General features: G+C 39.7%; 1 long non-coding RNA gene across 1 annotated transcript; it reads left to right on the forward strand.

Annotated features, from left to right (window-relative positions):
* Window positions 1-10,232: 10,232 nt before the first annotated feature.
* On the forward strand, window positions 10,233-25,960 carry LOC108446249. Its single transcript, XR_001861390.1, has 4 exons — window positions 10,233-10,514; window positions 12,510-12,682; window positions 13,367-13,464; window positions 15,680-25,960. It is a non-coding gene; the product is annotated as an uncharacterized LOC108446249 (long non-coding RNA).
* Window positions 25,961-26,746: the final 786 nt, after the last annotated feature.

Consider the following 26,746-nt stretch of genomic DNA (forward strand, 5'->3'; position numbering starts at 1 on the left):
CATTAATTTTTTCTATTACTTTAGAAAGCATCTTGAATTAGTTATGAAACCTGTTCTTTAAGAAAAGTCTTTGTGCTTAGCTTTCAGCTCTCTGTAAGTATTTCTAGGAACTACGCTAATGCTTAGGCTGAATTAAATGCCTTAGAACCTCCCTTCCCTTAGAGCAGCTCAGGCTCTGTGACACTGAACGGTCCCTGGTGCTGTGGCGCATGGCAAGGCTGTGTTTAAATGCAGAATAACTGTGGAGAAAACAACAAGCCTTTGGAGCAGAGCTGAGAGCACAGATTAATGAGCTGGCAGGTTTGGCAGGGCTGAGCTGTGCCAGCAGCCCTTCCCCTCCCCTGCACGGTGACGTTTCCATCTGCTCCGCTTTATTGGCACGCGCAGAACACCTAAACATGGCCCATCACACCCCTCCTGCTAGCCCAGGATTGTTTCTACCACAAATTACAGGGTCAGCACTGACCAAGAAGGGCAGGGCTTGGTCTCTTGTACCTTTTTATGGCATGGTAAATAGCTATGCAATCATCCTGCAGTAACAGTGCAAGAATACAAATTACAGGCCAACCCAGGCTGCTGGTGTCTCGAGGCAATGGGCTGTTTGTGTCAGCTTCACTCTCTGCTTGTCATTTCACAAAAGGCAGATGGACATAAAGGGAATGTCCAAATGCTGAAGAGGTGCATTTAGTAGGTATTGGTGAATTACTGGTGAAATAAACTGCCTGAGAAGAAACCATTGGTAATGCGTTGTTGTTCGGTGGTTCAAAGATTGTAGAAAGCTCCTTCTCCAATCTCAGCTGTAGATGAGTATGAGGAAGTAGGCAGTAATTAATGGAAGTGAAATTGAGTCAGAGGAGTCATCCATGTCCAGAAAATGCCAGAAAATCTGTGTCTCTGCTTTCTGATCTAGTGCAGAGGCCAGAGCATCACTTAAGTTAGGGTCTGTTAGTAGTTACTCCAGAGATGGGAAGGAGAAGATCACAGATCCATGGGGAAAAGTGTTGAGGTCTGTTTGGTAATGGTAAGACATAAAAAAAAAAAGTCTGGCTCAACTAGACACAATACCAACCTTAAAGGCTTTCTCAGGTGCTATTAGTTGTCATGATCTTTCAATATATGGTGTTAGGAAAAAAGTACATCTCTAGATAATCATTAACAGCACATGTTGTGTAGGAAGGACAAATTTCACTCTCTTGCCCTAAGGCTACCTGGAATGAGGAGATGTTTTTCTCTATCACCGAAGGGGAAAAGGGAAGGCCTGACTTTAATTCAAGGCCTTGTGAAAATCAGTGTGTGTAAAGGTGAAGTAAAGCAACCAGCACCAGTTTGCTCCACCTGTGAATGGTGCAAGGTTCCAACCCGAGGTACTGGCAGGACTGACACTCATTTCGAAGTCTGAAGCATCACAACCCAAAGAATTGCTTGAAAAGATGAAGTGTTGGTTTGGAACAACAGAAAAGTATTTCAAATGACTCTGCTTCGAATCTCCTGGTGAGTTCCATCTCCTGTCAGTACATTTTGTAACAGCTTGTAGTCTTATATTTATTTTTAGGATTACCACAGCGCAAAAGTTTAAGACTACAAGCTGTTACAAAATGTACTATTTATTTTTAGGATTACCACAGCGCAAAAGTTTAAAGCATTAAAACTTTCTTACATGGGCTTACGTTCTGTGGAGAAAAACAAAATCTCTCCTCCAGTTGGTGAGTAAGACTTGGATTTCAAGAACAGATGAGCAAATAGCAATATTTGGAAAGTGGGCATTGAGTGTGGGGTTACTTCTAGTTTTATTTAGCTATGTATTAGAGAGGCACATCATCTTTTCAGTTGCCTGTTTTAATCTTCCTGTACTGTAATGGATTTGAGCACACAAAACAATGGTGTTTCATCCATTGCTCATGTAAACCTTGGAAGTCAGAAAGCACAACTCTTATGCTGTGAAGTATCAGTGTGTGAAACATTATCCAAAACAATTGTAATTAGAAGTTACTAACTCAACCCTATATTTAAAATCTCTGAGAATTGGAGAGGGACAAAAAATGATAATGCAAACACAATTGATAAAAAGCCATTTATTGCTAGCATTTTGTAAAAATACTTAAATCCTTCATCTATTTTTCCTCTTCTCAAAGGTATAAAAATAGATCTATTAACTTATAAGCTGTGCATACAGGAATGATTTAGATCAGAATCTTTCCTGAAGCTTTTGTTGTCTTTTATCTCTGTCTCCTTCTGGCAGGGGGGGGTGGGGATTGTGTGGAGAAAGCTTTTAGTGTTGTTTAGAAGCACATTTAATTCTGCTCTATGCGCTATTGCTTGTTTATGTATCAACTTTTTAAAAACCTAATTTTAATGATGTTTTTTGTATGGAGCCAGCATCAGCCTGGGGAGACTTAAGTGGATCTGCAACCTGCTTTGAGCTTCCAGCTTGGTTACAGTCACACCTAATTCTGACGTGGATTCTGCTGCAGTAGTCTGTGAATGTTACAGTTTTTGGAAATTACACAAATATATTAATTCATAATTCTGATGGCTCCAACAGTAAATATTTCATCTGGTTGATTGTGGGAGGGGGATAGGGAACCAAAATTCCCTACAGAAATGTAGCCAAGTAGAGAGAAGGTTGAGAGATGCAATGATTTGTAGTCTTACTAGAGTAAAGTTGTATGAGGCTATGTGGTCTTTAATGCTATGAGGTGTAGTGGCTTGACTGTGACATCATTATGTTTTAGATGTATTGTCAGTAGTTCTTAGTCTCTTCTGGTTAGACTTCAGAATACTGGAACATTTTAGCAAGATTTCACTAATTGGTACCGTAGAAAATAATCTATTTTAGCCCCTAGCTAAGTTATTTCTGAGAACAATCATCCTTCCTTAAAACACAGGTTTTACATGTTGCTACTATTCTCAGATAATGGTTTTCGTAGAAATCCTTGTGGGGCCATACAAATGCTAGTTGAAACTCTCAGTAACTTCTCTATTTATTCATAACTAAAGATTTGTGGCAAGACCAGGGTTTTTTTAGGAGCAAGTGTGCATCTTTCCTTAAAATTAGATATTTGGCTGCTGTGTGAGCATTGAGCTGGCCCAGCGTGATTTGGGCGAGGTGCGGCCACTGCACACATCCTGTGCTTGATTACTTCTTTCCAGCTTCTTTGGATGTTTATAGTTATTTAATATTTTAATATAGCTGTGTTTCTGTTGCCTGTCTCTGCCTTTATAATAGCATGTGTGTACATATGACTTTTCAGGACTGGAAAGTGATCTACTATGACCTTAACTGCACCATGGAGAGGTGAAAATCTGAAGGAAACAGCTGATCTCACAAAGTGTCTGGTCTTCTTCTAGTACAGTTACGATCTTCCATCAGTTATTTCATCTGTTCACTTCCAACTTTGCCTTCTTGAGGGAGGCTGTCTTGTGATATGCTGAGATTCTGAAAAGTGTGGCAAAGAAAGCAAAAGACTTCTGTCTCAAAAATATTTTGATTCCAATGATTAAAAAATGTGTTTGTGTAGAGCTTACTGTTGTAAGAGCCTACAAGTGCTTCACATAAATAACTGTAAAGGAAGAAACTCAATGACTTATTGGTGTCATTGCCTTCCATTTATCACCATATGCTAAATCACTACTATATGGCAGCTTCAGAGGCTTGAATGGTATTGATGATATGGGATAAGGGAAGAATGCCTTATTGGGCAGGGCTGTGAGCTTTTTATGAGGGACTGTAAGGCTAGAAGATACTGCCAGCTGAAAACTGAGAAGGTTCCAGTAAGTGCAGTCAAGAGCTGTGCTGAGGAACTTATTGAAACATGGCAGTGTTTATCAAGACATCTTGAACAGCTACTAAAATGGACCATTATCTTCTTGCTTCCTTTGTGTTTTCTGATTAAATTATAGCAGATACAGTGTAATGCAGAGCCATCATGTGCTGCAGAGTGCTGGGGACTTTTAGGCAGTGAAATTTAACAGCATTAATGAGCTGCCCTTAAAGAAATTTGCTTGATTTTTTATTTGATTGTAGCTCAGAACCCTTTAGTGAGACAAGAACCAGTTCATTAGTGCTGAACTGCACTTTGGTGTGTACAGAGTAATGCTCCATAATGACTTCTTACCTTGATGTCCACAAATAGAGATGTCACTGTCACAGTATGGGGAAATCTCTACAGAAAGCTTATTGATGCTGTCTGAGTCCTGAAGTTGGTGCATTTTCCAATGCTGCAGGTATGTGTCAATGGTGCTGTGCTGTACCAGGGCTGCTCTGTGCATCTCTGAACCGTGGAGCAGCAGGAACCAGAATGCTTTGTCAGTGTCTGAGGAGGAGAATTTACAGTGGTGAGGTAAATGAAATTAGGAAGCTGTGTTTTCTCCTGTGTCTCTGGGATGTTCAGGTGTGCTGTTTTTCTCAATCTAAGTATTTCTTGCACTTTTTTGAAAGACCAATTTTAAATTTATTTTTAATGACTAGATTCTGCTAATAGTGAGTTTCTACTGTTTCTGTAGGATTTTTTTTTTTTTTAGCCAAAATATCAGTAAAATGTATCTCTACAAAGAAATGCACAAAACAGTTGAGATGATGAAGGAAACTGGTACTGTTCTTTTAATTGTGGCCACTGATCTCTGCAGTTTCAGTTCTAGCAGGAGATCCACATGTGAGACAATGTCTGCATTCCAGAGACGGTTTCTGTACGCTGACAAACTTGGGAAGTTTGGGTCCAAATGACTAAATAAGCTCAAATAAGCACTTAGATGAGTGATTGCAGTCAGAACCATGACAGTTACCAAATTAGTCCTGTTTCCTTTGAAAAAAGAGGAAGAAAAAAGATCTGATGTTACATCACATGACTGATGTTCTCAAGCCCCACAAATGGAATATGACTGTAAATGCAAATTCAGACTTTGTCAAAGAGCTCAATCCCCAGGGAGAAACAGGAAGAAACAGGAAGGCTTTGTGGATCATTTATGCTTCATCCATCACTGGTGCCATTGCTGTATCTTCCTATTTGTTTCATAAAGAAATCTGCTCAAGAGAGTAGGCTGGAAAAGGAATTTGAGGCCATGATTGGCACCATGGGGAGAAGTCTTTACAAAAGGAAGTCCACTTGTCCCTCTCTCCCTCTTCGAGTCCTTACTTCAAAACCAACAAGCTTTGTGCTACTTTTAGACTACAAAATATGTAACGTAGCCTGTGCTGAGCTTGCCATGACACACAGGATGACTGCATTGCTATTCTTGCAACAGCTATGCTTCAAGAAGCTTCAGAGAGAGATGTTTTCTTACCTATCAAAAAATCCAGCAATTTAAAATAGCTATCAAAAGTCTTAATCCTTCCATGAAGCAGTTAGGCAAGAACTGTGGTCTCCATTAAGAAAAAAGAAAAGAAGGCAGTTTGCCCAAAAGTAATGGAGCAACAGTTTCAATATTAGAATACAACCACCAAGAGTGTTTTCTTTCTAGGCCACATACAGGTTTGGGTTTTTTGTTTTGCTTCAGCATCTTTTCATGCCAGTAAAATGTAAAGCAATACCAGCTTTACTTGGCATACTTGCATTTTTTATGTCAGATCTTTTTGCCTTCTTATCTTGAAGGCTACAGGATTGTTTCCAAACAGGCTGATGCTTCTAAGGGTCAGGCGCCTTGTAAAGAACAAACAAGGGACTAAATTTTGCTTTTGCTTATGCTGGGTTCATGCCAGAATAACTCAAGTGATGTTACTAGAGTTACTTACCCTTGTGCAAATCCAGAGTAAGAGAACAAACTGAGCTCTCCCTTGTCTTGCTCTGAGGAGGAAAAAAAGACAAGAAGTGTATTTCTGTGCGGTATTTCTTTTGTTAATTTAGGCAACAGTGAGACTGCTCTTACTTGCTGGCTTTGCTCTATCTTTAGCTGTAGTTGTCCTTCTGAATTTGTGTTGGAGTGCCTTGTGAATATCAAGACCTCAGCATTTAAGGAAAGACTCTGTAAAAGGGGGTTGACATGGCTGAGATTCTTCAACATTGTGGGAAAACACCCTTAATGAACAAAATGTATAAATCCACTCAATCACATTACCTGTGGCAGTCACCTGCTCACTGTTTGCTCACAGCCATTTCTTTGACAGTCTGATCCTGAGCAGAGGAGGCTTTTTCTCAGCAAGCGTATCTTCATTCTGAAACTTGGTCTAGGAATTTAAGCAGCAATTTAAATCATGGTACAAGTACTTCCAGCTTGTGACTGGTTTGTAGGCCAACATTCCCTATTTTATGACCCCTGGAAGCAGGATCCCAGTTGACTGCCTGCTACAATTGCTATGGCACAATGTGCCACCGTGGCCTCTGCACTCACCCCATTTCTGCAAGAGAACCTGGGTGGGAACAAACCAAATTAAATTGTAGAGTCATGGAGCAAAAGAACTCCTTACTGTGGGAAAGGTGCTTTAGTCATGGAAATCCTTCCTTATCCTGCAGTTTCCAGCCATTTTCGAGTGCACTGAGAAGGGGACTAGAATAGGAAGAGTTAGCTTGGTAGGGAGGGCAAGTCCAACCTCCCAGCTGAAGTAGGGCCAGCCTCAAGTATCTAGGATGTGGGGAAAAATCCATTTCCCATTCCTGAGTTTGTGTGGGAAGCATACATAAACTTGGATGTTTTGTTAGAATGATGACATCAGCTTTATCCTGTTTTCCCCCTGCTGCATTTCATCTCGTGTTTAAAATTTGTTATTTTTCTTGACAAAGAACATCAAAGGAGATTTTTAATTACAACTGTCCAGATGACATCATTTTCATTTCAGCAGTAAGAGGAACTGTTAGTGAGAGGGACTGTTGGACTGGACTTCTATGTACTTTTTTATTTACAATGTTCTCAAACTGCACTTAAGGAGGTATCAACTTTAATTATTATGTAAATAATAAAAGAAGCAGCACCAAAAAAAAGCTCACATATAATTATGTAAATAGCAGAAGTTGTAGAAAACTTTGAAAATGACACTGTGATGTCCTGTACACTTTAACAACACCTCCTGGCATTTTTCCAGTTCCAAGCTGACTATGAAATTCAGTCAACATGGTTTAGAAAATACATACTGCATATTCAATACCCATACGGAATCCAAGCTGACAATGTACATTTGCATAGGTCAATAACTCTTAAAAATAATTTTGGTACAGTGGTTCTGGAATTAATAACTTTCTAATAATTGTACCACTGCCTCGGCAACTGGAAAAATTGACTGTTATGTTTAGACTCAGTGGAATATGTCTAAGAAGGAGAGCTACAGAAACAAAATCTGTCATTGCAAGGTTTTAGTTGGATCATGAACAGATTTAGAAGTCCAGGCCTGTTTAATGTCAGAGTTACCCTAGGACAGAAACCCTCCAGCCCTCCCAAAGACATCAAACAGCATCAGTAAGAATAACCAACCCAATAAATGTTGCTGAAGGTGCTGCATGGTCTGGGAAGAGTCACTAAAGTTTTCATGTGACAGTTCTCTTTGCAGTAATGAACTTGTCTATTACCACAGGCTGAGCTTGTTTATTTATTAAAACTGGATGTGAAAGTACATGCAAAGAGACCTCACCATCACACAAAGTTCCTTAACTCCATCCATACCCAACCTGAATAATCAAAGCAGTCATTAACCTTGCTGGCCCTTCTTCCCTAGAATGATTTCTATCTAAAGCTGAAACACATCAGTAGGCAGCAGTATCAGGGCAGGAGCAAGTTTGTGGGTGTTGAAAACAGATGCAGCCTGCAAAAATATTTTAATAATATGTTTTCAATTTTGCATGGGAGCTGGCTATGGATTTGGGCTGTATCTTGGGAGCGAGGAGGAGAGCCTCAGGCTCCCACCCACACTTGTTTATCACAAAGCTCTTTGACATTTTCCCCAGGGGAGGAAAAAAAAGAATATTTTCTGTGGGGCAGAGGCAGAACTGTAAGCAGCATCTCAAAGCAGTGATGCAGGTGAGGGGCCTTGCAAAGCCTCAAAGAGAAGGTTTTTTTGCCAGATCTCCAGTGTGGCTGGATCTGTACTGATCATCAACAGTAATGAAGGACAGAAAGGGAAGAATGTTTTCAGAATCTCCAAGAACTCCTTCACACAGTAAATATAAGATTTCAGTGCATTTTCATGGATACCAAAACAACTCTAAAAGGAGCTGAGGAAGGCAGGCAAGGTGCTGAAGGGATTTTTTCATGGCTCAAACCCCAGGTCAAACCCAGGTGGCAGCAGCATCTTGGAGCCAGGCAAGCAGAGATGTGGTTTTGTGTATTATTTCCTTACTTTAACAGATTGTATTGGTTTCTGGATATGTAACAGGGTTTTTAATCCTAGTGACACTGCCAAGGGTATCTAAACACCAAGGATTTTGTTTGGAGTAGATTCCAATCCATAGGTCTTGCCATCTTTTTGGCAAGAATTTTTTTGATGCTCTAATTTAATGGGTTTTATGGGATGCCATCAAATAAGGGATGTCAAAAAACCTTTAAAAATACATAGTGCTGAGGCTATTTCATAACACTTAAGAGATTTTTCTACCTTGGCCTGAATTAGAAGGTATCAATTTCAGTTATATCTCAAAACTGTCATATGTGTATCTCCTGCCTTGGATTTGTTGCTTGATGGTTTTTTATTTAAAAATCTAAACAGTAAGAAAGGCTTGTTTTCTCCCAAGAGTTGTCTTGGAAAAATTAATAACAAATGTGCTTTTAGCTGGAAGCAGAAGCTTAATGGGGCAGGGTGAGTAACTCTAGAACAGTGTGATATAATCAGCTGTGCTGATTTAGATTTCCTCTGTGTGGATCAGATGCAGCCCACTGCTATCCAGTCCAGTGGCCTGTGCACAGGCTGCCAATCAAGACTGAAAAGAATGATGATGATATTTTTAAATCACCATTATATTTTTTAGAAAGAGATTATAGTTTTTTTCCTAAGAAGGATTAAGGTTAATCCCAGGCTTGATGGGTGTGTGTATGACACCAGGAAAACACTTTAATAGAGAGTGCTCTACAAAGGGTACCATTTTCTGGTACCTTGCCATTCGTGAGAAACTTCAGAATAATGGAGCCTTCTGGATGCCTGGAGCTCATTTTGTGTATTCTGTGCTTTGATTGTGAACTAAGCTCTCAGGTACCATATTGATAGTCCAAGCTGACAAGGCAAATCAGCCAACAGTGTTAGGGGCTTTTTACAACACCAGAGCTTCTGCTTAGGATTGATATTCTATACTTGGGATAAAAGAAGTCACACTCTTAACTGACTTAGAGCTGTACAGTCAATTCCATGCCCCTCAAGTGTTTGCAGTGGTTGGAACTAACATGTCAGAATATTAGTTGAAGGTAATAGAAGTTTTGGATGAGAAAGGAGCTTTATGGATCACAAGATTGGGTTGAAAGATTAAAGATGTTTAAAGGCTTCTGTCTCAGATCCCTAAATTCATGGCAAATATAACTGGAAATGTCTTCAAGACTTAATGAATTATAAATAAGAAACTTGGCTCATTTGTTCAAAGTAAGTACTCCTGGGTGCTGATACTCAAGCTAATGCTACAAAATGGATGTTACAAGTGTGCAGTAAAACTATGAATATCATTTATAAGCCACTGCTGGGGGAAAAGGTGTAGCCAAAGAAAGATGGGAAGGCTAAAATTTTATAATAGTGTGAGTTGAAAAGTTGGGAAACGGAACAAGTTAACAAAAATAAATAGCTGCTCTGGTGTGGAGCTTGGTTCTCAGAGCTGCAACTAGCGCTGTTCTGGGAGCTCAGAGACTGGCAGGGAATCAAATATTTCTTCCTTCTGCAGCCCCAGTAGTCCTAACATTGCTCTTTGGGGAAGAAGTGCCTTTTCACTTTGAACATATGGCATTATCTTGAGCTAACTGACTACTTGATGAATATTTCAAAAAAGGACAAGTCTCATATCGAAGAAGGCCAAGAATGCAACTTCATTTCCTCTTCCAACATTTAATCTAAAAAAATTATTGGCTTTTTTTTGGTACAGATTAAATTTGGAGCACATTTGTATGACATATGTAACATCATTAAATAGTTACCTGGTGCTTATCGAAGCAGCTGGAACAAAATACAGCAAACCAGCAGCTCAGTGTACATGTGGGTCAGGTACTGACTGGTATGAATTTGTATCCAGGGCTGCTTGGTTTCAGTTTTGTAAGGGTAGCATCTGTTAAGAGAAGCAGCATAGCAGCTTTAAAGTGGAGGCCTAGATTTTAAGAATATTCCTATCACTGTTGTCTGTACTGTATAATATAAGCATTTGAAACCTTAAAATACAGCTGTGTGTATTTTAAATACTCTTTCAAATCAGCTGATTTTCCTGAGTCACACATCCCATTCCCAAGGAGCAGGGAGCAGTCTCTGAGTGCAAACCATGGCTGCTTTCTCATCTGTTAAGTGGTAACCCCCGAGTTCTGGTGGAGTGATCTTCGTGCTGTTGTGGGGATGCCTTGAAAATGTCACTTGCTGAAAAAACAGCAGCACCCTAAGTGGCTTGGCATTTGCATACTACAAATGACATGTGGTAAGTAGGTGGATTTGAGAGTTCAGCACTCAATGTAGAAAGTTCTGTGTAAACAGTAAGTAGTCAGCATGCTCTGTGGACTGAAGAAAGAGACAATAGGACAGCTCTGCAGGTAAGAATTCTGCCCCTAAATACCATTTTCAGGTCAGTTACTGATCTGTTTATTTCACAAAGTGCTCAGCTGTGCATATCATGTCAACTTTAAATAGCTTGGGGCTGATTTTACTTGAAAATGAGGAATAACTTTATTGATGTTTCTGGTCCTGTCATTTGGGAAGTTGATTTTTTTTTTCTTCATTTATGGTGGTTAAATGCAATTTAAGAACAACAGATTGCAAAGATTATGACACCAAGACTAAAATTAGGTTATTGTGGACCTGCTGCTCATTACCCAAGTGCTCAAGTTGGACTAAGCACTCAGAGAGAAGAGCTCTGGCAGATGGACTTGTTTAACACTGGGTAACTGAGTTCTGCTCCTCACCGTGTATTGACCAACCCATTTCAGCATTAGGTGGAAACAAACCCATTTCTGTTTGTGTACCAGGCTTTGCACAGCAGATGTGGGTCTGGGTTTGCTGCTTTCAGTGTAACCTCTGGCAAAGGGCTTGTGTGTATGACTTGGGACAGTTCTTCTTTCAATCACTTTGGGAAAATCCATGTAAGAAAGGTGATGTAGGGAACAAACTTGCTGGACTCCTCCTGTCACAGAGGATCTACTGATTTTTCCACTTAATTTTCATAGTAAGTGGCCCTGCATCCAAGATTTCTGTAAAATTCATTTTATTTACTTGGTATATCTAATTTTATTTAAAATTACATGAAGAAAATAAAAACTATTCTTTCTTTTTACAGTACATCTTTTTAGGACCAGCCATTTTCACATTTCTTTCCAGAGTGTTCTGAGCGCTTTGTTTTATTTTTAATGTAATAATAAGTCAAAGTAAGGCTTAGGGAATCACAGGTCCAGATATCTGAAATACAATCATCCATCAAAAACCCTCAGTGGGACAATTACAGCCCCCACATCCTCCCACAGCAAACCATGACTGTAGGAGAAAAATTTTTGAGGGCTGCAGCTGAGATTAGACAATGTGAAGTACTCTTGCTTCAGCCTTCACGAAATCACCTGCTCTGAGTCTTAGTGATGAGATTATTGGAAAGTGGTTTTTACATTAGTACCAGCTTTATGTGTTCTGCAATTTATTTCAGCATCTGTCTCGATGTCTGTTTAAATGAGATGAGATCTGTCTGTTAGGTAGTTTTCATGTTCTTTTCATGTTTCTTCCTTGCAGAGCAAGCACAGCTTTAAATTCCCTTTCAATATAAAGTACAGTGCATATCCATTACCTTCTCTTCACCCTTGAGTGCCCTCAGCATTGTTTTTTTACCCAACTTGTCTTTTCATTCTTTCCCAGTATCCTTGCTTCCTGAAAGCCAAGAAGACCCCCACTGTCATCATTCCTTCCCAATGGTTTTCAGTGTTCCTCCTTCTTCTGTTTCAACAACTCACCCTAGAATCTGATTTTCAGGAGATACACATCTGATTGTCACTTAGATGTATGTAAAGGCTTACTTTGGCTTATCATTATATTAAAAATAAAGCAAAGCACTCGTAAAACTGTGGTAAATGAGGTCTAAGATGTTACTTTGGTTTAAACAAAGAGTATTGTGATCTGCTAATGCTCTGCACAGACTGCAGAGCCCTGAGGTGCCGGAAAAGATCCTCAGCAAGGAGTGTTCAGGTCCAGGATCTTGCTGTGCCATACACAAAGCAGTCAGACCAGTGATGCTTCTGTGAGTGTCCCTTACAGGAAATGGCTCATGGAGAGCCTGAGCTCTGAGTCAGTTTTTGTTGTTAGTTTAGAAATTCATTTGCAAAGGTTAGTAGAAGAAGGTAACAGTTATTGGTTGGGGACAATAATATTACTAATAGTTCAGGATCCAGCAGGCACATCCGTGAGAAAATGCTTGTGTTTATTCCTTTGTGTCTTCAAGTTCATCTGGTGAAATCACATGGAAAACCATATGGCAGCATCCACGCTTGGACAGGCATTTGACTTGACTAAAGTGATTTCTCAGCAAGCTTGTCCTTGTTGACTGCAGGATTTTGGGGATTATAACAGGAATGTGGACAAGGCTGTCATGTCCTTCAGGATTTTTAGTGTGATGTAAGTATGAGCACAGGTGGGCAATGAGACATCCTGGGCTTCACTTCTCACCAGATGTCAGTCATTTCCCTCCCACGATCAGAAATAAAGATCAGTGATGGAGCACCCTCCCCTGTGGCCCATTTCTCAAATGCAGGCACAGCTACATCTGAGAATGGGGCTCTTTTTCTCTGTGTAAGGGATGCTTTGGCACTTCCTCCTAGCCCCAAGGTAAAGTGTCTAATCCTTGCCTGCTGACATGGGTTTCTCCTCAAAACTGCCCTGCTGCATTTCTGATGTGGGCAGGACTTTACTTGTTGCTGCTATTGTTTTGGAGAAACTAAGGGATAGAGAACAACGTGTTGTCCTCTTGTGAAAGTGGATACCTGAATGAACAGAGAAGTCCCTGCAGAGGGTAGTGATATGAAGCAAACAATGCTAAATAATATTGTCTTTATTTTTTTGTTTGTTTTTGTTTTGTTTTTTAGGGAGAGTATGGATGCTGGTTTAGCTCATTTATTTTTTGCTATAAAGAACTGTTTGTAAGAGAATCACTCATATCCTTTGTGTTTTGAGCCCAAGTTTTCATTTATAAATCATGATTGTACAAAATAACAGAGAGAATAATTTAACCTGTGCAGCACAGATAATTTCCATGTTGTGCTATAAAAAATGAAATGATTTCCTGGTTTGCTTGTGACTCAGGTGCAAAGTCTCCAGACTGACTTTTGAGCATGCTCCAATTTGGCTGCAAGAAGATGGTTTTTTATTTTTTAATCTATCATTCTCTAACTTTCATAAAGGTAAGTTGTAACGTGGTTTTGGGAATTAAGAACAAACATATTCTCCCCTGAAAAGCTCATTCTTCAACCTTGGTATTACCCAATACTGCTTAGCTCTTGTCTGGCAAAGTTCAGCGGGTGGAGGAAGGGAACAGGTCTTATTTTGAGATTTTAAGAGGAGCTGAATTTTATATTAGCTTCACAGTTTATTTGTTTTTATTCCTGTCCAATAAAAAGCTACTTTTCCATGGGAGCCTGAGGAGAGCTCACTCAAGATGAAAGGAAGTGGAATGTGTCTGAGAGAGTGGCTAAATTTTGATGGGTTTTTTTGCTGATGGTATGAGCAGTTAAATCTTTTTAAAAGGCAGTGCTGCTTTCCTCTTACTGAATCAGTTGTCCAGCTCTTTCCCATCCTTTGTGAATGTACCATACCTAATCATGTGCCAAAACTTGTTTGTTTAATTAACCTCTTGTAAGACCAAGTCAGTGATATATGAAGTTTGAACAATCATGTGCAGCTTTGGGGTTCCCCTGGTACTTTCAGGTTGATTTTGGTCATCACTTCAGCACATGGGATTAGATTCCCTTTCTGTGCTGCCTAGTGACACAGAGGGGATGCAGCAGCTTTGGATTCATGCTTCGTTACATATCCAAGCATTTAACACTTGAGGATAACTTGGTGGACCCGTGGTGGTGTTTTTCCCATTAAAATCATTGCTTGGCTCCATGTGCTTGAGGCACATTATGTCCCAAATTTGTTTTAGTGCTCTAAAATAGAAAACATGGGTTACACAGTGTTTCACATTTGTGTCAGTGATCTAAAATGTGAGACATGGAGAGGACCAGGCATTAGCTCATGGTGATGGGAGCTACAAAATTGAGAATGTTGGGCTTTTGAAGTACATTTCTAATGAATGTTAGTGTGGTGTGTGATCTGCTCACATTGGTAATATTCTCACCCATGAACACCTCTTGGCCTGTGCTGAGTCTCGGACTGCTGTAGCTGACCAGCTCTGGTGCCTGACCTCAATGGCTCACAAGAGAAAGCTCCTTTCAGAGAAACCCTGGAATCTCTCGGCTCTGAATCCTTCGCTGGTAGCTCAGGCTGTGGCAAAGGAACACACAGAAGAATGTTAACTTAAGATCATTACTCTTCAGATTACATCAGTCTGCTTCCAGCAGATAATGCCACATTATAAATGAAGTGTGTTAGTTGCCATTCCGACCTCATGAGGTGTGAACAGAATGATTATTTTAATCTTTGTAGCAATTCAGTTTGAAACACTTCTTGAGTGGAGGCTGTGGGGAAGGAGTATGCACTTTGTGTGAAGACGTAATCTGTTCAGTAATTTAATCACTTGATCAATTTTTGTGTTTAAATGCACTTATCATGCCAGTATTTAAGCACAGAAATCTTACAGCAGCAGGGGGAGATATTCATACTGGTTCATAGGTTTAAATTCATACTTGTGCATGTTTCACATAGTTGAACTTCTTTCCATGTTTTACAGTTGTCCATTGTTACTTGACTTGAATAAGAAAGCAGAGCAGTGTAGCTGCAAAGAGATGTTTATTTTTATTTATCACTGAATGGACTGATAACCGAAATCATCCACACAGTGGTTACTTTTACGTTATCCAAGGAGCCCTTGTGGCAGGAAGCACTGATTCCTGTATCTCCTGCAGTTGTCACTGGAATGCTGCTTCATTGTGACAAGCTGTCTTGGACAGGGAGCCACTAGAGCCCACCTAAACACCTGTGCTATTGATTATGTTTATTGATTGGAGTAGCTCAGGCAATGCCCATGATCAGCTAATTGAAGCTTCTTGGACTTATGGGCAGAACCCTCCCAGAAGGATCTGCGTTCACTTGGGTCACCTCCAGCCAATTTCAATCTGCCTGCTGCCCTTCCAGCTGAAGCTGAGGAAGACTACAGGGATGTATAACCCCTGCTTTGGCTCTCAGCTGTTACCATTTGCTGTTTCATGGGAACAGACAATCTCCATTATCAGTTAAATGATGTGACAAAAATATTCTCTGCTTCACCCTGTGGATGATCAATGTCATCCATGGCACCCTGTGGCATCAGTTAGCACAGAGCTCAGAGAAGGTGGGAAAACCAACAGACAGCTCTTTTTCTACTTCTTGCCTTTCCTTCTCATAATTGTTTTAACTTTTTTTTTTTCCCCCTCTTGTTTTGTTTCCCAGAAATGTATTTTCTTTTGCACTTTGCAGGTATCACTTCTCAGTAAGAGTTTTTCCTGCTTCAGCTCCATTGACAGGAGAGCAAAACAACTGAATGTGTCTTTTGTTAAAACTTGAAATTGTGTTTATGGAGATGGTAAGTTCTGGTAGTTAACACACAGCATTGGGTAGGAGTTTGCCTCAGTACAGTGGCCAATTATCACTTCTTTTCAGAAGCTCACTCTGTTTTGCTTTAAATCACCACCTACCATTTCAAAAACTACTTTGTGAAATCCAGTCTACAGAACATTCTTCTCAGAAGAGAAAGAGCTAAACAGTTTCAACAGTGTTGAAAAACAGGTTTGAATTTTTAAATAGAAAATGCTACATCTGCTTTAGTTTATTTCCTTTTTCTTTTCCAGCATAATAACTAAGTTTTGCCAGAAAGCTCCTTGCTGCTTATTCTTCACATTTCTAATTCATCAGATGTTGCAGACTTAAAGGACAAGACCATTCTTTCCTTCTTTTTTGTGACCATTTGTTCCAATTTTCTTTTTCAGTCACATTTCATTTTTTTCCCCCAGAAATAACTTACCATCATAACTCTTGCTATCAGATCTATCTGCTAACATTCAGCCTGGCTAATCTGAGAACCCTAAAGCCCACTGGATGTTCAGAAGCAGCCTTTTTTGTAAAGTGATCACAGTTGCCTGTCTAATGGGAAGGTGTAAAATAAATGGGAAGGTGTGAAAAAACCCTGATCTAGTTAACTGATTTTCATCCTTTTCACTTTATATCAACCAAGATACTTTCCTGTTGGAGTACTGATTTTTAGCAATGTACATAAATTCTTTCAGACTATGCTGTCACTTCATATGCTTATAACCATCATCTACTGCCCCCAAGCCTTAATTAGTCTCTTTGCTTTCCTTCCTTTTAACATTTCAAGTATGACATGACTTACTATATTTTGCTTCATATTATTTGTGAGGAATAATTTGATATCTGCTTTATATTTTAACCATTCTCCAGCTAACTTTTCACACAAATGGGTTTTAATGGTTCCCTCTGTTTCATATTATCAGCTGTAATTGTTAATTACTTAAATGTTTATGTAAAATCTAACCCATCACATAATTGCACTTAATATCTCTCTTTGCTTTTGCAGTGGATGCAGGAAGTGTATGAGGTATTCAGGTTTTCATTACTTTGCTCTTATGGTAGTAACAAATTGTCTCTATCAGAAATCATCATCCTGAAGTGGTTGCAAAAGGTAAAACCAGAATGAATTCCTGTTCACTTAATTACATGTGCAAGAGCATTCATTCACAGTTTGAAGAGTTCATATGCAGCAAGGTCTGGAACTGTTAGTAAATTTTCAGCTTCATGGTGGATTTATTTTGGTGATTTTCATCCTCTTTGCTGAAGAGAAAGTATATTTCATTTGTGCTGGGGAGAGGGTTTGCTATCTTCAGTGCTTTAACTGTCATCAGTAAAAGTTATTTAAATTCTAGATGGCAAAGGAATCTTAATTGGACCCCATGTGGTAAGGTCAAGTTGACTGTCACAGTCAACTGTGTAACTTGAGGGAATTATTCTCTCCAATACTTCAACTTGTCTTTCATTGCAGTTGTGTGATTCCAAGTGGCAAGGATGAGCAGCCATGCAGAAAATCTTTGACAGAATTCTTAGACTGCTTCTAAAGCCTTGCATGCTGAAGATCTATAAATGTTACTAAATTAATGAATAAAGGCAATTTCATGGAGGATTAATGATAGCAAAATGACATTATCATTCTTTTATGTTTTTATGGGAGGCAGTTACACAGAGTGAAGGAGAATATGTAACGGGCAGATGTAATTGATTAAAACCTCTGTGCAGTAAGTGGGAACTCCAGTTTGAGCTACATCCCATTAAATACTGAACTCTTGATTGCTGTTCAACAAAATCAATACAGAGCAGAAGTTGGTAGTGAATCTTGTGCCTGCAGCAGTAGTGCAGTTTGACAATAAAAATCAATGCCCAGTCTCAAAACTGAGCATTTAATAGTATTCGTGGTTTATGTCTTTTATAGATCCTTAGGTCCTTAAGGCCATATGTTAATTTACTGCCTGTGTCTGGAGCTGGGGAGGTCTGTGACTTAGAGAAATAGGGCTTTTTTTACTTGTTTTGTATCATGTATTAGTTTCTGCCACTAAAACCCATAACTGTTGCATGTGGAATTTTTGCTCAAGGCATTAACCCCTACACATCTCTAGATAAAAGACCACCAGTCAGGTAGTGAATAGGCAGGAGGAATCCTTGCACAAAACCAGGCACAATTTTCAACAGTTTATTCTTTAAAAATCAGTGTCCTGACTGTGACAATGACAAGTTCAGGATTTTTTTTTAAAGTCTGTAATAGATTTTTTATTAAAATACCATTTTCATGTAACTAACTTAATGTAGCCAATTTTTACATACCTTGTAGAAATAACAGGACTGGAGGTTGGTTACAAATAGATCGTATGTTATCCTAGAGTAAACTATCCAACAGCAATATATGAAATAAGCAATAATTTAACTACTTCATAGTTTAATAATCAGGCATTTTATACTTTTCCTGGAGAGAAATTACATCTATCTTGATCCATCAGAAGATTTAAGAGCTGTGTGCCCTGAGCTTTCATTTCAGTATCAATTCTTCCCTTTCCCAGTACAACTCCATGCATATTTCCAAATGTTTTATAGAATAGAAATGAAACTCAGTTCTTAGTATTTCACAATATTTCTCAGAAGTTTTTATTATTAACAAGTTTATTTTTGTGTATGTATGCTGTATGTTTTGTCCTGTACTGTATTGTCTTTGTGAAGTATTTTGTATACAACAGAAAATAAGGCACATAAAGTGTACTTGAGTGCTTCAAGTCGGGTCTCACACCCTCCTGGGAAATTGAGCCTGGTGTCTTGACTTGCAGCCCTTTGACCAGTGAATAATATTTCTGCTTGACTAGTGAAGTATCAAACCCAAACTGAAATAACTGATAACTTAAAAATCTAGAACAAAGTTCATTTTTTCAAGTTGCATCAGAAATCTTACACTCATTTGGTAAGCTGCAGAGCATGCTCCAAAAAAAAGGGGGGAGAAGTTTCTGTGTCCATACATGGTAAAGAATTTATGAGAATTGTTTTGGAATTACTGCTGAATCACTCTTAAAATACTCCATAGAGACCTCTGAAAAATGTGCAGTGGTGTGAAGCAAATTAACTTCCTGCCACCAAAAGCATGTATTTTTAAAAGACAATTAATGCATGTAATTTTCCCACTATAAATTTTGCAGAGTGGCTGTAATTTTTCTTGTGAGATGGAAGTGTAGGGTTAGAGAATTAGTCTAGACATTTACCTATGGCTTATTTAACTGCAAAAACTGCAAAAGCAGTGTCTGGCAGTGTGCTAGCAGTGTGATTGTGTGGGTCACAGAATCACCAATGAGTCAGATTGGAAGGGATCACTGGGGGTCATCTGGCCCAGCCTCCCTGCTCAAACAGGATCGTCCGTGGCACAGGATTGCATCTGGGCAGTTCTTCCCAGTGGGGAAGACTCCAGACCCTCTCTGGGCAGTCTGTTCCAGTGCTCTGTCACCTGCACACTGCAGTTCTTCCTGTGTTGAGGTGGAAATTCCTGGGCATCTATTCCTGCCCATTGCCTCTTGTCCCATTCATTCTTGTCCCAGAGCCTGTTCCATTCTCTGACCCGTCCCTGCAGATATTGACACACATGGATGAGGTCCCTTCTCAATCATCTCCTCTTCAGGCTGAACAGCCCCACCTCCCTCAGCCTTTCCTCATGAGAGATGCTCCAGTCTCTTAATTATGGGATCACATCCTTGGCTGCTTTTGCTTTAATGTACTCTTAAGCAATGGCAGTAGAATTATTGCTGGTCAAAATTATACACACACCCACCCCAAAGCAAAGTTTTGTGTACTTACAGCAGGAAAAAAAATAGTTTCCTGATGATGTGGCTTGTTTGATTGTCCCCATTTTGGAAATGGGGCTTGTTTGTGTTTTTACTAGGCTAGCTTGTTTCTCTTCATTAATCTAAGAGAGAGTAATATCTCTCTCTTAAATTTCTGTCTTGCTTGTTCACATATCAACCTAAACAGCAATGGACCAGTCTTGCCTGTATCATCTGTCTCTTCAGAATTTGTCTGTGTAGTCTGTTCCAGTAAAGCCTGTGACAGAAGCCTATATTGATGTAGCTATGGCAAGTGGTACTTAATTCTCTCTTTATCTCTTAATCTAATCAAGTGGTACACAGTAATTCCCAAAGCATAACTGGATTATCAGCACAGTCAAGCCTCTATCCAGTCACAGTTTAAAATGAACCACTGTACAAGGCCACAGTAAAGGCACTTGATAGAGTAGGGACACTTAAAACACCTTATTATGCGGTTTTATTAATCAGGACATCTTTGAAATCACTGATGATGTTCTGATGGCTGCAGACTGAGATTTATCATGTGCAGGTATCATCTACTTCCAGCCTCAAGCTACAGCTGTTTGCTTCCTGGAAGGAGGTTTTTCTTCCTTACAGTATTTGTAAGCAGCAGCTGCTTTTCACTGAGGGATGGGTATGAGTGCTTTTTCTCCCAGTGATTTTTCGGTGTGTGGGGGTGGTTTGCTTCTATTTTGTTTGGGCTTTGTGGGTTTGGTTTCTTATATTATGTGGTCATATAGAGAAAGCCTACAAAGGCAAGGTACTGCTGAATAGTCTGTAGCCTGGACAAAACTCTGAAGTTCATAGTCTCTCATGTTCCAACAAAGTCTTTCACTTGCCTTTTATTTATTTATTTATTTATTTATTTAATCTCTCTCAATAGTGTTGAAGGGTTCTTATTGTTGCCATTGACTGGCTTCTGTTTAGAAAATAATTATGAATTTCGTGATTTTCAGCAGCTCCACAGTAGCAGCAGTATATAATAAATGCAGTTTTTGAAGAAAACAATATTTCAGTGTTAGGGCTGCACTTTCATCTGGGCTAGGAGTGAGAGGTCATTGAAGAAGAAAATGAGTTTAACTGGTACCTACTAACATTTTCAGATTGCTGATTTGACTCCCATCTAATATGTGAAGTTCAGAGAGGAGTTACCTCAGCTTTAAGCATTTGCCCCAGAACAGACCATTTATACACTGCCCTGCAGTGCCGAACTTCAGCAGAGGTCAGTGCAGCGTCCAGGCTGGTTTAGCTGCAACAGTGCAGACACTCAGTGTGCACACAGTGCACATGTTCCTGTAGAAGAAAAATATGATCTAATAACCTTGTAATAGTCAGAATCGGTCGTTCAGTTTTACAAAAAGTATTTTACAAACATTCAAAGCTTCTGCAGGTACTGAAAAATCAGCTTAGTAACTGTATAATAGCAAAGTTATAATACCTACTGATTCAGCACTGTTAATGAAAGCTTCCTGAAGCTTTTCCAGGAATTGCATCCAAGTACTGAGTGCCTTTAGCTCTTAAGATCTGCTCTATCCATAACACTTAGCTCTTACAGAATACTGGGTATTTTTGGCTTTGTCAGTGTGTCAAAAGTGACATTAAAACAAACTTGGAGGGCTTTTGGTGAAGATTTCAAGTAGCAGTAGCCTAACTGTGCTCTCAACAAAGTCAACATAATATGTCACTAGATGAGAATCAGTTTAATGCTTTTAGAGTTGAAGTCCATAACTGTATTAGGGTGGATGTGGTTACTTGGGTGATTGGACAGAGCTGGAGACAGTATGTGGAGCTGCAGTTTTAAATTTTTAAAGAACTTTGTATCTTTGTTAATTATATAAGTCACTGGAATGTGTTTAAGTCTATTTATCCTACAGCTTTTGGGTACTTCACCTTAATAAGCCCTACAGACATGCTAATGTTCAACTCCCATTTTAGACATGTAGTTTTAATTGTAAACTGTTCTCTTTGCTAAACAGAGAGTCTTCATTAACTTGGATTCACTAATTCCAGAGCCTGGGCAAGCTACAAGTGATAATGAGATGCAGATCCTGGCTGATGAAACATTTGTGGAGGGCTTGTTTTTCCAGACATGACTGAGTTTGTACCAGCAACATCACTGGTATCAATATCTGATCAGAAGCCTACACTGAATGATTTGCTCTCACAAAGGCTAAAATAACTTCTCTATTTCATCATGAGCACTGACAGGGGCCTTTCCTGCAGCTCTTGGGGCTGAGAAAGCCTCAGGGAAGGGTCCACCTGTTCTGACAACTGAGTGTGAAAACCAAAACCTGATGAATTCCACCTCTGAAATATGTGGTGACTCATGAAAGTGCCCTGTGCACATGGAATGGATCTGAGTGTCCTGATGACTGTCTCCTCTCCTTGGCCTGCCCAGCAGGTGCAGACAGGTTTTTTTGTGCAGAACAGCCAGCTTGCCTGGTGTGCTGTAAGGAGAAACATCTGTTCCTGAGCAGCAGAGCACACCTCAGTGTGACTTGGCTTGTGGCAGTGGCTGCTGGTGCCCCATTGCTAATGAAAGCACATCACTGTTAACAAAGATGTGAGAGAAGTGCAGGAAGGAAGAGCAGAAAACTGCTGTCTGCATGCAAAAAATGCTTTTTAATTGACTGCCATCAGTGGAGGCAGAAAGACAGGCAGATAAAAATCAGCACTTCCTGGGCACTGTTCATTCTGTTACAGTTGTTCGTCTTCACCACACATTATTATTAAGTGCTTAATCAGTATTAAATCTAATTCTGGGATGACATCTTAGAAATTGTTTTACAGCATTAGCAGCTGGAAGAATGTCCTGCCTGTTAATTACTTACATTATCTGTCTCTCAGAATACCAGCTGGCAGTCAAAATACTCTAGAATGAAACCCAGTACCCAGACAAATGTCATATTTATGCAGGTGTAGGAGCATACTGTGTAATCCCTTAAAACCAGTGCCTTCAGAAGGTGATGTAGGAACTCATTTGGGGTACCCCCTGTGCTGATATGTCTTAGGGAAATGGGAGATACTTTTTTCTGTGCACACACACATGAGATATCTAATGCTTGCAGTTTTATAATGTGCTAGGGAAAGCGCATCTAGGAAGGAGCTACAGAGTCACCACAAGGGTAGTTAGTCTAAGAATCAGTCAGCTGTCATTTCTGAAATGTGACCATCCTAGCTGATTTTGAGGAGAATATCAAGGTATTAGTTGTGAAATCTCTGTTGGGGTTCTGATGTGTGCAGGTTTGCTCCCCATTTGTCCAGCAGTGTATGAGCCCAGATTGTATTGCTGTGCTAAGCCACAGCACCCTCATTCCAGGTAGTGGGAGTGGGGACTGAGCACCAGGACTGCTTTCATTTCTGGATAAGCTGTGAATGCTGTTTTGCTGAGAAGGCAAACAAGTGAACTAAATCCATATATTTTGTCCTTTCAGTGTCCAAGCCTTTGCAATCTCATTCCCAGAGCGCCAGGTTTTGGTCTGTTCCCCCATTGATTCACTTGACTCCTTCAGTATGAATCTTCCCATGGGAGTATTGTGAGGAGTTCTGCATGTCCTCATTCTTTGTTTGAGGGTGAAGCAGTGGTGGGGCCTGTGAGGTCTTGATCCAAAATGAGTCATTTGACCCCTCTCGTATTTTGTCTAGGAGAAGGGAAGGATTGCACAGACATCCTTTTAAGGAGCCACGTGCTCCAGGATGATGAAAAGGAAGACAGAGGATAAGCTGTGGCTCTAAATACCTCAATGCAGTTTTGGGGTCTTTTTTAAGAGAAGGGCACTTGTTCTTAGGGTCTCTGCATTATTTCAGTCTGTAAATGCAACTTTCAGGTTCACACAGCTAAATATGGTTTTTCTTCTTCCCTCCTGCCAAGTTGTAATGCTTGAACAGTGGAAATACTGGGTTTTTCCCCGAGGCAAATACAATCTTGTGAAGGACAAAGTATTTGGGAAACACTGGGATGAAAAGGAAGTTTAGGAATTGCATGGCATAGTTTACAAATAAAAATCCCAAGTTGTTTTTTAATCTTACAAAGGAATGGTCTGCTCCTTCTCTCTCCCCAGTCCCATGATCTATTTACCTTTGTACTTAATTCTGTAAATATGCACTGTATTGAATCTATTTGTTGAGAACACACAACTCAAGTTATCTTATTCAGCCTGCAAGTACTGGGGAAAATAAGTGATAGGATAATCCATGATCTGACTGAATAGAGGGCTGTTTGTAGCATCTGGCTGTCAGATTTCTGTTTGCTTGTTTCATGTGAGCATTCTGACAATTAATCAATATTGAAGTGCTGCTCTGGATGTGCAAAGGATTGGACAGAGGAAGTGCCAACATGACCATATGCCTTTTGGCAAAACTGCTGTTTGGCTTCTTTAAGTTTTATGAATTTTCAGGGTATAATCTTTTCTCAAAAAAGAAGAAACTAATAGTGAAGTGGTTTTTTTCAGGGCTGTGAGCAAGACCATTTTTGCAATCCTTGGCATACACATTCAGAAGAAAACAATAACAATGCATGTTCAGGCCATTCATTTTTATTTATGTTGACAATATACTCACAAATTTTCTACTGTTGGCAGTAAAATTCTGGCTAATGTGTGCTGCTTATTCACTGTGAAAGTCCTCCCATGCACTTCCAAGTGAAGCACTGCAATAATAAGACTGAAAATTCCTTTTTATTCACAAACCAGCCAAAAATGGGCAGTAACACTGGAAACTGTCCCAAAATTGCCCAGCTTGTTCTGGTGCTGTCAGCATCATTGCAGCCCTGCCAGTTTTTGCATATTGCCAGTCAAATTTACTTTAGCAGTAGATGTAGAGGAAAGCTGTGTGAAACTTCCCCACCCCCCCACCAGTGTTTCGGGGTGAGTTTAAAAGGCAGCAATTCTTGGCCCCATAGTGCCTTGGCAATCCCATCCAGTTTTCCCTTTAATGTTTTCCACATATGGTTGTGAAATCCAGCGTCTGACTTCTTTTCTAAATATAGAATCATAATTATTTTTAAAATTATCGATGCAATGAGTCTTATTTTTCAATATTTTTTTCTCCTTTTGTGATATAACGAAGCATTGAGAGTTCTTGCATTGTCCATTTCCCATAGGCACTTTTGAAGACATTTTATTCTTTTTTGTTTATGTTTTACTGTTTATTGGGAAGTATCTCCTTTCTAGTTTTGAAACAGAAAGCAGAGCAGGAAAGAGCACATTCCTTTGCCAGTGGAAGAGTGGCCAGGCATGAGCAGGCTGTGCCCCACTATCAGCACAGAGTTTTTCACACAGCTGTGCCTGGTTCTTTGGTAGCAGTGGTGGAACAAAAACCAGTGGTGGTAGTAGCAAAGCACAGGCTCAGTGGTTTCTTAGCTGCATTTTGAGAGTTTGTCTCTTACACTGCACTGCCCAGCTGTAACCTCCTTGTTTGCTTCTGTGTTATTGGTGTGACCAAATGGAATTAACTTCACATGAATGGATTTGAATTTGCTCTTTGATGATGCAGGATTTTGTCTTTGAGGTGAAGAGTGGCTGAATGTAAGTCTAGATTGAGAAAAAACAAGTAAAGTGAACGAGTTTTATTTCCCCACCTCCCTGCAAATATTTGTGTTGTTTATCTAAAAAGCAGGAAAGAGCCTGTGATTTTAGTAAGATGCTTAGAATAAAATCTGGGGTTTTGAACAGCTTTCCCTGCTTTGGCAGTGCTTTCCATTGTTAAATTCACAATAGTTCTTATTACAGAACTATTCAGAAGCAATCCTGCCAGTGCAGATTTCAGTTTTAGTGGCCCATAACACCCCAAACCACTCCACTTCTCTTGGTAAAGAAAAGAATATACAGTGTTATATCAGGGGAGAAACTGGTAAATGGCATTTGAAAGCAAACATTTCTATTCATAAAGAGAAGAAATTATACCAGTGTACAAGTAGTAGTCACAACTGATGATGTCTTTAACAAGCAGACAGTTCTTCTTGGGTAGTGGGGGGGAGATTAAAAAAATGAAGTTATTTTAAAATCACCTGGATTTTTAAAGTTGGACTCAACAGGTTCCATCCTGCTAATGTAAATGTTCTTAGGAATAACTGAAAGCATGTTTGAAAAAACAATATGTAAGGAAAGAGGCAGTTTTAAATTAGACTGGCGAAACATCCAGAATGGCATGAAGAGAAGCATTGTTGAATTTCTTATGGATTACCTTAAATTTTGGGCCTATATTCTTGCAAATTATGTATTCCATACCTGAGTATTGGAATTAATTATAGTCATGGCAAGAAGATCTCTGGGGTTTTGTGTTGATAATCACATGCAGCCGGTGACATAAAGATCTGGAAGACTTCCAGAATTGCAGGAACAAAATAAAGCTAATATCTTACTGTCGCGGGTTCGGTTTGTAACCAGGCAGAAACACCAATTTAGTGTAGTGGTTTGGTCCAAAATACTCATTACTGTTTATCTGCTGTGAGATAAGAATTAGGAGAAATGCAAAACAGGCACCAAACTTGAAAGAATATAAAGAAGTTTATTAACAGACCTAAAAGAAGAAAAAAAAATTATACCACCTTCAGAACTCTCCTCCTCCCCCCACCTTCCTCCCTTCTCCCACTGACAATGTGAAAAGACAACCCTTAAGATGTTCAGTCTGTTTACCACTTCCATAATAACCTTGTTCAGTCCATTTAGAAAGAGAAGTCTCTTCTTGCTCATGCTATGAAAACATTATCACAACGAGACAGCCGCCCACTTCCAAATATTGTTCAGTCCATTTAGGAAGAGGAGTCTCTCTGCCTGCGTGTGAGTCCTTTCCCCCGACTTGCAGCTTTTCCCGCAACTGCTTTCGAGGGTCCACTCTTGAAGTTTTTTGGGGTACAATTTTAAGGTTGAGCCGTTCAGAAACAAAAACAGAGGCCCTTCTCCTTCCCTGGGAGCAAAGGGTCTTCATCATCTTCATCGTTAGGACTATCTCTGGGAGCATCTCTAGGAACTGAGGTTTTCTCCTTTCCCATTTGGAGCAAAAGTCCTCATCTGGTTCATCTCTAGGGACTGAGGTTTTCTCCTTTCCCGTTTGGAGCAAAAGTCCTCATCTGGTTCATCTCTACGGACTGAGGTTTTCTCCTTTCCCATTTGGAGCAAAAGTCCTCATCTGGTCCATCTCT

This window comes from Corvus brachyrhynchos, unplaced genomic scaffold, assembly GCF_000691975.1.
Source record: "Corvus brachyrhynchos isolate BGI_N302 unplaced genomic scaffold, ASM69197v1 scaffold4, whole genome shotgun sequence".
NCBI classification, from domain to species: Eukaryota; Metazoa; Chordata; class Aves; order Passeriformes; family Corvidae; genus Corvus; species Corvus brachyrhynchos.